The sequence below is a fragment of the Balaenoptera musculus genome, chromosome 13, assembly GCF_009873245.2.
Source record: "Balaenoptera musculus isolate JJ_BM4_2016_0621 chromosome 13, mBalMus1.pri.v3, whole genome shotgun sequence".
Lineage (NCBI taxonomy): Eukaryota > Metazoa > Chordata > Mammalia > Artiodactyla > Balaenopteridae > Balaenoptera > Balaenoptera musculus.
Genome location: NC_045797.1, coordinates 34,499,960 through 34,511,523, shown reverse-complemented (window position 1 = coordinate 34,511,523; position 11,564 = coordinate 34,499,960). Strand labels below are relative to the sequence as shown.

The following is an 11,564-nucleotide window of genomic DNA, read 5'->3' as shown; positions in this document are numbered from 1 at the left end:
TCTTTCTCTCTTCCTTCTTCAATCTGTTTTTTTCTGGTTTTCATTTTTCATTTGGAGGTTTACTTTGGGTTGTACGTGAATGCTAAAGAAGTTGGGGTGATTATTTTTCGTTGTAAACTGCTTCAAGATTTGAAGAAGCATTACTAGGAGAAAATTAGTTGCTTAAAGAAAAGCCTTCCGTGTTCTCTTGTATTCAGAGGGCAGTCCTGTCCAAAAGCTGCATTGGGGGAGAGATGACCTGTAGGCTTCTTCTCATTGGGGAATTGATTTGCTCATTGATTCTTTTGAAGTTTTCTTTCTTCCTTTCTTTTTTCTTAACACAAGACTGGATTAATTGCCTACTATGTGCTTGAAACTGGAGATAGAGAGAGGAATAATTCGCCATCACAGCCCTTAAGGGCTCATATCTTGCAGAGGAACACATGGTCTGTAATTTCCATATCCACTGATAGCTCTCACTCTGAATTTTATTGTAATGTGAGCATATAAGAAAAGTCATAATGGTTATTTGAGAGCAATTTCATTTTCTGGTTACACAGTGTTTACTCAAATTCATGTAGGTGTGTGTGTGTGTGTGTGTGTGTGTGTGTGTGTGTGTTTTGAAGGCTTTGAGTAACAGCTTAAGTGATATTAATAAAGTAGATTTCTTGTCTCCAGAGGAAGGCAGATTCTCAGTGCAAAGTATGATGTATTTGGGTAAGTGGGTTTATGTCTTAAATTGAATATGTTAAAATATATCCAGGGATCTTTAAGGGCACTGCCTTACTGGGAATCTTCTGGCTCTTAAAATTGATCTTTGCAGTTTCTTGTTTTATAATTCTGAAGAGATAAATATTCTTTCTTCAAGTTTCACAGGCACAAGATTGTGCTTTTTGAATGCGAAAGTGTGCCAATCCTAGGGGAAAGGTTCTTATGCTTTGATGAGCAAAACCATCACCTGGGGAGCCAGTTCACAATGCAGATTCCCACGCTGGCTTCTTCACACCTCAAATTCCGATATGGTGGGCATGAAATGGGGCCTAGTACCCTGCATTTAAACCAGCTCCCCTAAACAGGTGATTCTGTTTAGGTGGTTTGAAACCATGCTGGAGAACACAGGCATACCATTTCTCCATTGGGATCGTATCTAGGCATAAACCCGTATACTGTATGCTTTGAAAGTGTTTTGAAATCCGTGGTTGAAAGACTGATATGCAAAGGCATTAGTTTCATGACCTGACAAATGGATAAAGACTCATGAGGCCATATTACACAATGCTCAAGAACTTAGGCTCTGTAGTCAGACTGCCTAAGTTTTAATTTCCATTCCTGTGGCTGCTGGAAGCAAGCCACTTAACTTCTCTAAGCCTCAGTTTCCTCAATTATAAGACAGGGGTAATAATAATTATTAGTAATAATACCAATCTAATCAGATTGTTGTGAAGATTAAATGAAATAATGTATATGAAATGCTTAGCACAGAGCCTGCAACAGAGTAAGTGTTCAATAAATTTTGGCTGCTATATTTTTGTAACAGCATGACAAAAATTACAGTAAATAGGATTGCATCCTTTTCCTTTCTTTTTAGGAAGCTGTGAGCACTTTGCAGAGTACCAAGTTAATCAGCACAGAATCCCCAGGAAATAGTTGAGGATTCTTTAGTCACTTTACAGTGGCCCCTTTGAACTGCTTATGTCATTTTCATGTTAAATCTGGTTAGTAGTGGCTTTGCCTCATTGCTTGGGTCTCTAGGCCTCTTCCAAGCCCTGCCACGCAGACTGATTTCACACAGAGATAAGTACAGGGTGTATCTTCCTCTTTCAGGGAGTGCACACATTTTCTTTCGATGTGATTGTCACTTACTTGATAAACTGGAACAGGTAATCTCTGTCGAACAGGATAAATGCAATTGACAGTCATGGTTTGGAGAGAATGGTTGGTGTGCTCTCAGGTCCCTGACTGCAGGGATGGGAGGATTTGTGGGATGAATGGCTGCACCTTCCTCAGAGACACTGGGCTTTTCGACTTTGAGTCTCTGGATGCTCAAGTATTTCTCCAGGGAGTGGGGGATACTCAAATACTCATTGAAATTGAAAGCTTGAGATTGGCCTGATTTAAGATGACCTGTTTCCCAGTGCTTTGCAAAATGCCGGTCTAGGTTGGGTTTTTGGTTTCCTTGCTGATTGAAATAAAATTTTATCAGAATCATAAGAAATGATGCACAGATACTGTTATTTCTGTCTCTCCTCCGCTGATCCTCAAACGGCTACACACTGGAAACACCTGAACTCTGTTCAACTCCCGGAGTTCTGGTTTAATTGGTCAGGGGTTTGACCTCGAGACTGGGAATTTAGAAAGCTCCTCAGGTGATTCTAATGTTCAGCCAAGCTTGAGCACCTCTGCTTTACAGGATAATTCTACATGTTCTCATCTTTGGCTTTTTATATGCACATTCCCTGAGATGTCAAATTCATCTTCCCAGCTTTTCCCGCATACTTTATGAATTTTTTAAAATAAAGAGACCTTCAGAATTACCCTAGACCAGTGGCTCTAAACCAGGGTTAGATTTTGTCCCTCATGGGATATCTGGCAATCTCTGGAGACATTTTTGACTCACAACTGGGGCATGAGTGAGCCTGTGCTATTGGCATCTGATGGATAGAGGCCAGGGACTCTGCTAAACATCCTACAACACACAGGATGCTGCTTCCCCTTCCCCCCAACAGAGGAGTATCCTGCCCAGGATGTTAATAGTGTCAACATTGAGAAACTCTGCCTTAAACTTGATCTCTCTCATTTTACCAATGGGAACATAGATGATATCTTGATTTGCCCAAGGATTCATGCATAATTACTGGCAGAATAAAATTCCTCACAATTGTAGCATTACAGTGGAACCCCTGCCCTTATGCTCTCCCCTCCCTTTTAACCTACCGCCCTAGGGAAATTTGTTATTCATCTTGTTTCCTTTTCCCTCTCAAATATCCCCGGGCTCTCAATGGTGGTGACATGTTTCCTGTATTATAGTTATTTCAAATTTCTTAAATTAAAAAAAAACAAAAAAGGACGTAGGATAAATTGCATAGGCTCAATAAGCATCTTTTTTCTTTCTTTTTTTTTTCCTCTTGGAGGGAATAATAACAACTTGGTGCTGGGCCTGGGTTGCTTTGTTCTGAAAGCAGCTCTGATTGGGAGTTACATAAATCTATGATTAATTTAAAAAAAGGCCAAATGAGGTAACTGTCACTTCATAAAACTGGTTTGGTGAACAAAATGTTTCTAACTTAGGCACACACAAAATGAAATTATACAACGTCTTCTTGGTGACGAGAAGGACGGCACAGTCTCTCCAGCCCTCCTTCAAAGCAGGGTTCGTGTGCACGTGCCCGCACACGTGACTCGGCGTGTGGCTGTGCACCTGTGTGACTGTGCACGTGCCTGCGAGCGTGTCGGTGCGTGCGCCTGTGCACGTCACTGCGTGCCTGTGCCCGTGCCTGCGAGCGTGTCGGTGCGTGCGCCCGTGCACGTCACTGCGTGCCTGTGCCCGTGCCTGCGAGCGTGTCGGTGCGTGCGCCCGTGCACGTCACTGCGTGCCCCGTGCACGTCACTGCGTGCCCCGTGTACGTCACTGCGTGCCCGTGCACGTCACTGCGTGCCCGTGCACGTCACTGCGTGTTGCGGGATGTCAGGGCGCAGTCTCTTAGCTCCAGAACTGCTTGGAGAGAGTTTAGGAAGGTGATGGGGACTTTGAATTCGGAACCTGTGAGTACACCTTCCTTTACTTGCATATTCCCTCAGTACCACCCCCCCTCCCCGCCATCTTCACCTCAGCTAAAGTAATTAACTGTGGTTATTTCTGAAAGGTAGGATTTGGGATTATGCATGTGTAAAGTATATTTCTTTTTTACTTCTTTATTCTCTCTACTTTTTCTGTGAATGCGTTTCTGTAATAAAAATGAAATCTTTTAATCAAATACTATAACTGCAGAATCACTTGGGAGCTTCTGAACAAAACCCTCGGGCGCCATCCGCAGAGACTGCGATTCGGTTGGTTTGGGGTGGGGTCCAGGAAAGGATGTCTGAGTTTCCCCAGGCGGTTCTTCTGTGCGGCTAGATTGGAGACCCTGGGTCTAGGAGAGAGGTTCTCAGCCTTGTCTGCAGAGCTGCAGAAAGCACCCATACCTGCCTGGGTGCACCTGCAGAGGTTCCGATTGAGTTGGTCTGGAGCTGGGCCTGGGCTTTGGCAGTATTAAGAGTTCCCCAGGTGATTCAGGTATTGGAAGGGCTGCCTGGTATCCCTAAGGATTTTGTTTTGTGGGGGAGGGTGCATCTTATTTTTGCTCTCTTACCAAGCTTCCCCTGTCAACTGAGAGTTAATGATATTGCTCTAAACTTTGATCACAGCTGATTGATCACAGGACTAGGAACAAGGGTCCATCCCCTTGGGGGGGCAGTAACAGTCAAAGTTAGGGCAACACTAATTATAAAGATAGATTGTATTTTTCATTGTTGAGAAAAGGATGAGCTTGAAGGAGATTTTACTTATTAAAACTGATTTACCTTCATAAACTACCCTAAGAAGATTCATAAGGAGTAAGGAGATGCCTCTGGGGTGCAAACAAGCCTATGCAGTAGGTACTAACAAATGTTCTTAGTCTCCAAATACTTTTGCTTCTCTTTCCTTTTGCTCCCTCCCCGCCCCCCGCCTTTTTTTTTTTTTTAAGGAAGGGAGGGTCTCCTTCCCGTTGTATCTTAACAGACTCTTCTGTGATGATGCCCAGGTTGAATTCGGGACTTTCTTTTGTTAGAGCAGCCATGCAGCTTTTTAGGCTTATGAAAGATATGGAGTGGGGCTTCCCTGGTGGCGCAGTGGTTGAGAATCTGCCTGCCAATGCAGGGCACTCGGGTTCGAGCCCTGGTGTGGGAGGATCCCACATGCTGCGGAGCGACTAGGCCCGTGCGCCACAGCTACTGAGCATGCGCGTCTGGAGCCTCTACTCCGCAACAAGATAGGCCGCGATAGTGAGAGGCCCGCGCACCGCGATGAAGAGTGGCCCCCGCTCGCCGCAACTAGAGAAAGCCCTCGCACAGAAACGAAGACCTAACACAGCCAAAAATAAATAAATAAATTAATTAATTAAAAAAAAAAAGTGACCACTTAAAAAAAAAAAGATATTGAGTGACTGCCCCTGGTGCCTCGACCTAGGGCCTTCGTGGAGTCGTGAGACGCCGAGTTCTCCAGTGTGATGGGCCCTCGGAAGGGTCTCGGGCCGGGTTGACAGAGGGGGGGCTCATAACAGCGAGGCAGGCCCCGGCGGGTCTGAAAAGCGGTCCAGTCACAGCCGTTTCTGGCTTCCTGCTTCTCCACAGGAGCCACTTGGGAGCAGTATGGCCTTGCCTATGAGGGAGGCTCAGGGCACCTTCCCGGAACTGACCAGCGCAGCCCGGAGCCTGGAGCCTGTGGCTGATGACAAGTGAAGTAGTTCACAGAATATAAATCTTTCAACTTGCAAATGCTCCTTTGGTGAGAAATCAGACAGTGGGTAAGAAGTGGGCAGAATCCTTGCCCCAGTGAATGAAAGTAAAGGATGGGAGCCTCTGCCCTTTGTTCTGTGATTCGATAGTACAAAGTTTGTGGGAAAGAAGATTCTCTGCTTATGGTGGGTCCTTAATGGGCTCCTGAATGGGAGGCACTGGTGCCTCTCTTTATCTCACTGACAAAAGAGACAAAACAGAGAGAAGCTATCACTGGCCTGATGTGATATCCCACCATGCGGCAGCTTCCAGGTTGAAAGCTCTTCTGACACAAGTCAAACAGGAACATATGACTCAGGGCCTTGCAATCTTGCTTTCATAAGAAACAGTATGAACTTTTCAATCTTATGTGTTTGTTCTAGGTCTTTGAATTAGATTCTTTACCATGGATATGTCTCGCCGCCAAGGAGATCACATTTGAAGTATTATTTTACAGATTATGAAGTGTGTGTGTGTGTGTGTGTGATTAGCATTGTATTTCCATTTTCTGGCTTGCTCTATATTGTCATGCTTCCAGAATCTGTTTAGAAAGGGAGAGAACGAAGGGCATACAGGGAGTTGGGGGTGGAGGTCTAGGGAGCATATGGGCAGAGGTGCAGGAAAGAGAGAGAAGTTGGGCTGACTAGAGGGTTCCCCAGATTGCCAAGGTCACAGGGCAACAGGAATTAAGTGTGAACCTCTGAACTTGGTTTGTTGGCTGGCTGTGAGCGCTCTCAGCTCATTCCTTTTCCAGGTATTACTCAATCCCATTGCAGTCATCAGTTCCTTGCTGAGAATAAACCCAACTCTGGAGGGAGGGCAGAGGGAGGAGTTGTCAGATGGGAGAACTGACAGATCCCACTGGCAGCTTTTTAGCCTCTCCCTAAAAGCATGAGGAGGTAAGGACCACCTGACTGCCAGCTCTACTGTTGTGCACCTGGGGTTGATTCCAGAGGTTGTGAGATGCACTCAGAAGAGAGGGCACCTGGAGATCTTGTGCTCACAGCCAGCCGGGACAAAGCACGTGGGCCTGCCTGTTTTTCCTGCTGTTCCTCCCTCTGGAGGTCAAAACTAGCCAGTCCAGCTGAACCAAGTGAGATATTTCCTTCTCTCTTGGGAGCTTCCCATACCCCAGGCTAGAAGAGGCTAGAAGAGGCTCCAGTTGGCTTTGGGGGGTGATCTGGTGTCTCTCTTGTTACTGGAATTCTGAGGGATTCTAGAGTCTCTGGAGCCAAATGGAGGTTTCTATGTATCCTCTATCTGAATTTAGCCTAAAAGTCAGCAAGCCATCACCACAGCTGTTTCTCCGGTTATATCCTCAGTGAACCATGGAAGCAAACAAACTTCGATTCCATGACTATGACTAATAAAGTCAAAAGTCAACTAGACACCAGACCTGTAAGAAAGTGTTTCATCATAGGGGCAAGATTCAGGGCTGCCATGTCAAAGTTTTAGGGGCTATACAAAAACAATGAAATAGGAGCTGGTTCTGGGAACATACAAATAGCCTATTATATATTATGACATGGAAAGTTCTTCAGGTAAACAGATGTAAGCCATCAGGACTGGCATAATTACTTTGTAACTTGCTTGATATAGCAGCACTTGTGGAGACCCCATACTTGAGCACAGGGGTCTTTATTCTTGTTTGGCTGTGATAATGAAGGCCATAATGAACATGTAGGGCACTGTGATAAATGCATTAGATATATTTTCTCATTTAATCCTCACAACAACTTTATGAGGTAGGTATTATTACCTCTCTGTTGTGCAATGAGAATGCTTGAAGAGGTTGAGTCGTGTGTAGGCTCACCTGGATGGTAGGTGGAGGAGCTTCTGTAGCTTGTGTTCTTTTATAGTCCCCCTCCCCCTTTAGAGGTTCTTTGGGGGATACTCCAGGGTGTTGACCCTCATAGATTTTCCTAATACAGGTTAGTAGGTGTGAGAGTAAAATCCTCCTCTTCATTTAGATTAATTGTGCCAACAAATTAATTGTGAGACCATAAGGCTGAGAGACTAGCTCTCCAACAGGGTGCTAAGTGAAATGAAAAACTGCTTCTTGCCTTCATTCTAATTGCTTTAAATAGCAGTGTTGAATCTTCAAGTAGGGTTCCTAGTTGTAGGTTTGGACCAACTTCCTCTTGAAAGAAAGGAAGTTCAGAAATCTACAATTCCTAGGTAGAAGAACGAACAGAACATCCCCTGTCCTCTGACAGTCAAAAAAAACCAACCTAACAAAACTGTAGTAGGATTCCCTCATTTTGTAGGGGGATGTTTTAAGGACTGTTTCTCTGTTTATTTTGCAAACCAAGGGGGGCTTCACCTGGTGTTTGGGTAACAAGATCCACAGTGGTGCTGTGTCTGAAAGAACAGACTCGGTGTCAGGGAAGCTTGGAGGCTGAGTGTAGGGAACAGCACAGTGCACCGGAAGAGCTGGCTCTAGTTCTGGCACCAGTAAGTCCTGTGACTTGAACCAGCCCCGTCAGCTTTCCTCAGCTTGCCTAACTGGTTTGATTTGGGATGGCAGTAAGACTGCGTGCTATGCTCACTTCGATGATCATAGATGTTCCTGGGGGACATGTCAAATAACGGAGGTCAACCTATAACTCTTATTTTGTGTGGCTCGTTTGTTCATTGTAAACACTTGGTTCATACTTCCTGCATGCCAGGTACTGTGTTTTAACTCAATTTTTACAACAATCCAGTGAGGGAGATATTATTCTTACCTTGATTTTGCAGAGGAAATAGGAGCACATGGAAGTTGATTTGTTCAAGGTCATCCACAAATATGGGGTATGTGGTAGGGTCGGGCTCGAACCCAGGGCATCATAACCTGAATTGTGTGTTTTTAACAACTGTGCTACGGTCCTTCTCCATCTGACCTCCTCCGAAGTATACTCAGTTTTGACATGTCTCTTTTTTTGGGGGGTGGTGTTCTTGTCTTTCTGAATAAAGAGGTTGTATATTGGGAGCCTAAGGGAGGCTAGAACTAGAGCTTAGTTGTTGTAAGACCCTGTGGCCTTCAGATTTCAGAGTCCTGCCTGAGGAAGATCTGGAGAGGTTTGAGGACTTCTGGTGTTTTCTTCTCATTATACATTCTAGATGCACTACTTTTTCCCTTCTAAAGAATATGATATTAAATCCCAATGTTATTATTTTTGTTAATTGTAAAATTACTGTGCAGTAATTTGTAACATTCATTTGTATCATGAGTATCTATCTGTGGCCTATTGCTGGGTTCTTGCCTTGACAACAGCAATTATTGACATGCCTTTCAATGTCCAGCAGAACGTGGGAACATAATAATCAGCACTCATCACAAATCTATTCATTTTATTTGTTTTTATTTTTTCTTATTACAACAACACGTGTTCAGTGAGGAGCAAATAGATGATACCAAAATGCCAAAAGAAGAAAGAGAAAATCTTCCAGAATCGTACCATTCTGTGATAGCTATACCAAAGCAATATCTATAGATTTTTGCTCATAAAAGGCTGTATTCAATAATTTTATACCTAGCCAGGTTGTCGTTCATGTGTGAAAAAACAATTACATTCTCTGGTAGACAAAGCTTCAGAAATTTTCTGTGATATTGGTTCTCTTGGGCAAGTTTTTACTTATTTGTCTCTTTTGAAAAAAGTGCATGAAGATAAATTCCAGGTGAGCAAGAGATGGTTGATGGTGCAGTGAGTGATCAAAAAACCAGAGTATGAAAAAGGCCAGGGGCAAACACTTAAACCAGTCAGTGTACATCTGTTTATATACCTAGATAGTTATAAATAATAATTAGGGATTACATATAAAATCTGTAATTGGATTTTTGTTTACAAACTGAAAGCAAATATAAAAAATAATTCTTACAAGATACATAATACAGTAGTAATTATGTGGTAATCTGTACCTATAGCTCCAGATTGTATCATCAGAGTCTGAGAAGGAAATTCTGGGAATGGGTAGGGGAGAAGGAGTAGGAGGTAACGGGATGAGGAGAAGTGGGAGGAATTCAAGGCATTTGACTTGGATAATGTGAACCCTTTGTATTTGTATACCCTGAAAAATAAAATATTATACAAGGATTTTGAAAAATATTTAAATTAGTCAAGTGAGGATTATTATCATTTTAAGTCATATCAGTCTTTTAAAAATTTAAGTAACTTCGTGGCTTTTTAGGCAACTATACAATTTGTGTATTTTGTTTTTGAACCCAGTTCTCTCTGAGCTTGTTCTGCTGCTAAGCCCAGTTTTCTGTGTGTTTCTCAAAGTAACCTTGATGAAGAGAAGCATACTGCCCTGTCTGCTTATGTCTGGGGTCTGACTGCCCAACTGGTACTAGAGATTAAAAGACAATTTTTTTCTTTTTTTTTTTTTTTTTAAATGGACCGAATTATTTAATTAGGTTCTTTGTAAGAAGTTTAGAACACTACTTTGTGAGGATAAATTGCGTTTGTAAGAGCAGACACAGAGCGGAGGTAGCCCTGGAGCTGAGGAACAGCTTTGATTCTTCGCAGAATTTGTGAGTCCACAGCTTTCTGATGAACCTTGCGCTGCTCTGTAATCTCATATTTCTCTCTCTCTGTGTCGAAGATCGCACCTTCCTGGTGCGTGGGCTTACGCAGTTTCTTCTTGAAGTAAGCATCAGTGAGATGTTCTGGGATTTTCACACCACTGATATCAATTTTGGTGGAAGTGGCAATGACAAATTTCTGGTGTGTTCTCCGCAGAGGAACTTGATTGAGGGACAGAGGCCCAGTTGCAAGTAGCAAGCCACTGCTCAGCTGCTGCAGGAAAATGACCCTCTTGTCTCTGTGGCGCCCAGTGAGGATAATCAGAATGGTCCCACGAGTGATGCTAGCGCGCAGTTTTCTCACATGCTTACTGAAGGGTTTTCTTGCCGTGACTCAACAGCTTTCGAGGCACGTCTTCAGTAGGATAATACCTAGGCATTTTGCGAAGATTAACCACCCGGGTACTACCGTTCTTGTCACCACCAACTGGTTTTGTGACAGTAGCAAGAACCTTCACTTTCTTTTTCTTTTCAACCTTGGATTTAGCTGCTGAATACTTCCTCTTGTACAAGGCCTTTCTGGAATGCATAGCCGATTGGGAATATCTGCCAGTTCCTCTAACCAGGACAGGGTTTCGGCTGCAGTGGGGCTTCCCCTTCTTAATCCGCTTCACCTTTTTAACCTTGCCACCAGCATCAGACTTCTTGGCTTCAGGTTTTTTCTCCTTAGTATCCTTCTCAGCCTTTTCACCCGCCATCTTGCAAGATGGGAAAGAGAGCAAAAGACAATTTTTTTCCTGTGTTTTTTTCTGAAATTTGTAGACGTCAAGTTGAAGCTAGAATTCTACATGTGTGTACATCTCCTTTCAAGGAAATAAACAGATTGGAATTTACCAAAAGATGTTCTCTAATTCTGATTGAATTTATACTTTAATAATTCTTGAATATTGTTTTCTCACAACTTGAGGCGCACTGACACTGAACACAGCTTCTTTTGGAAGTGTTGGTGTTGCAATTTGCTAATATCCTGTGTGTGTGTGGGTGTGTGTGTGTGGCGGGGGTGCAAGGAGGGCCAGGAAGCATTCACGAATCAGATGTTCAGATGAGGACGGATAAGAATCCCTCCACTAGTAGGCTAGTTGCAGGAAGGCTAATCAGCACTTCAGCAAGGAAATTAGCAACCTTTCTCCTGGCCTGACTGCTGCTTCTCCTGGTGGTGGCAAGGTTTTCAAGCCTCATTACTGGAAAGTTCATCCTGTTAGATTCCCACTTAGAGTAGGAGGATGTGTTTGGAAATAGCTCAGACTCTGTGGCCATTCTGACATAGACAATGCCATTCCAAGTGTTGATCAAGGAGTTTTATTTATAGTTTCATCAAAAAATGTGAAAAATAATAACTGATTAAGAAGTAGCCACATGTGCATACTGCTGGATTAGATTTAGCAGATTTAATCTTGGCTGAATAATGAAGTGAGGTTGGCATGAGTTTTAGGGTCGAAACAGAAGAAACAAAACCAGTGATGGGCACAGGCTTGAAATATATACACTAGCCAGGTTACACTACATT

At 43.3% G+C, this 11,564-nt stretch overlaps 1 pseudogene; it reads right to left on the bottom strand.

Moving 5' to 3' along the window:
• Positions 1 to 9,874: 9,874 nt before the first annotated feature.
• On the bottom strand, positions 9,875 to 10,755 carry LOC118906164 (annotated as a pseudogene).
• Between the last annotated feature and the right edge of the window lie 809 nt (positions 10,756 to 11,564).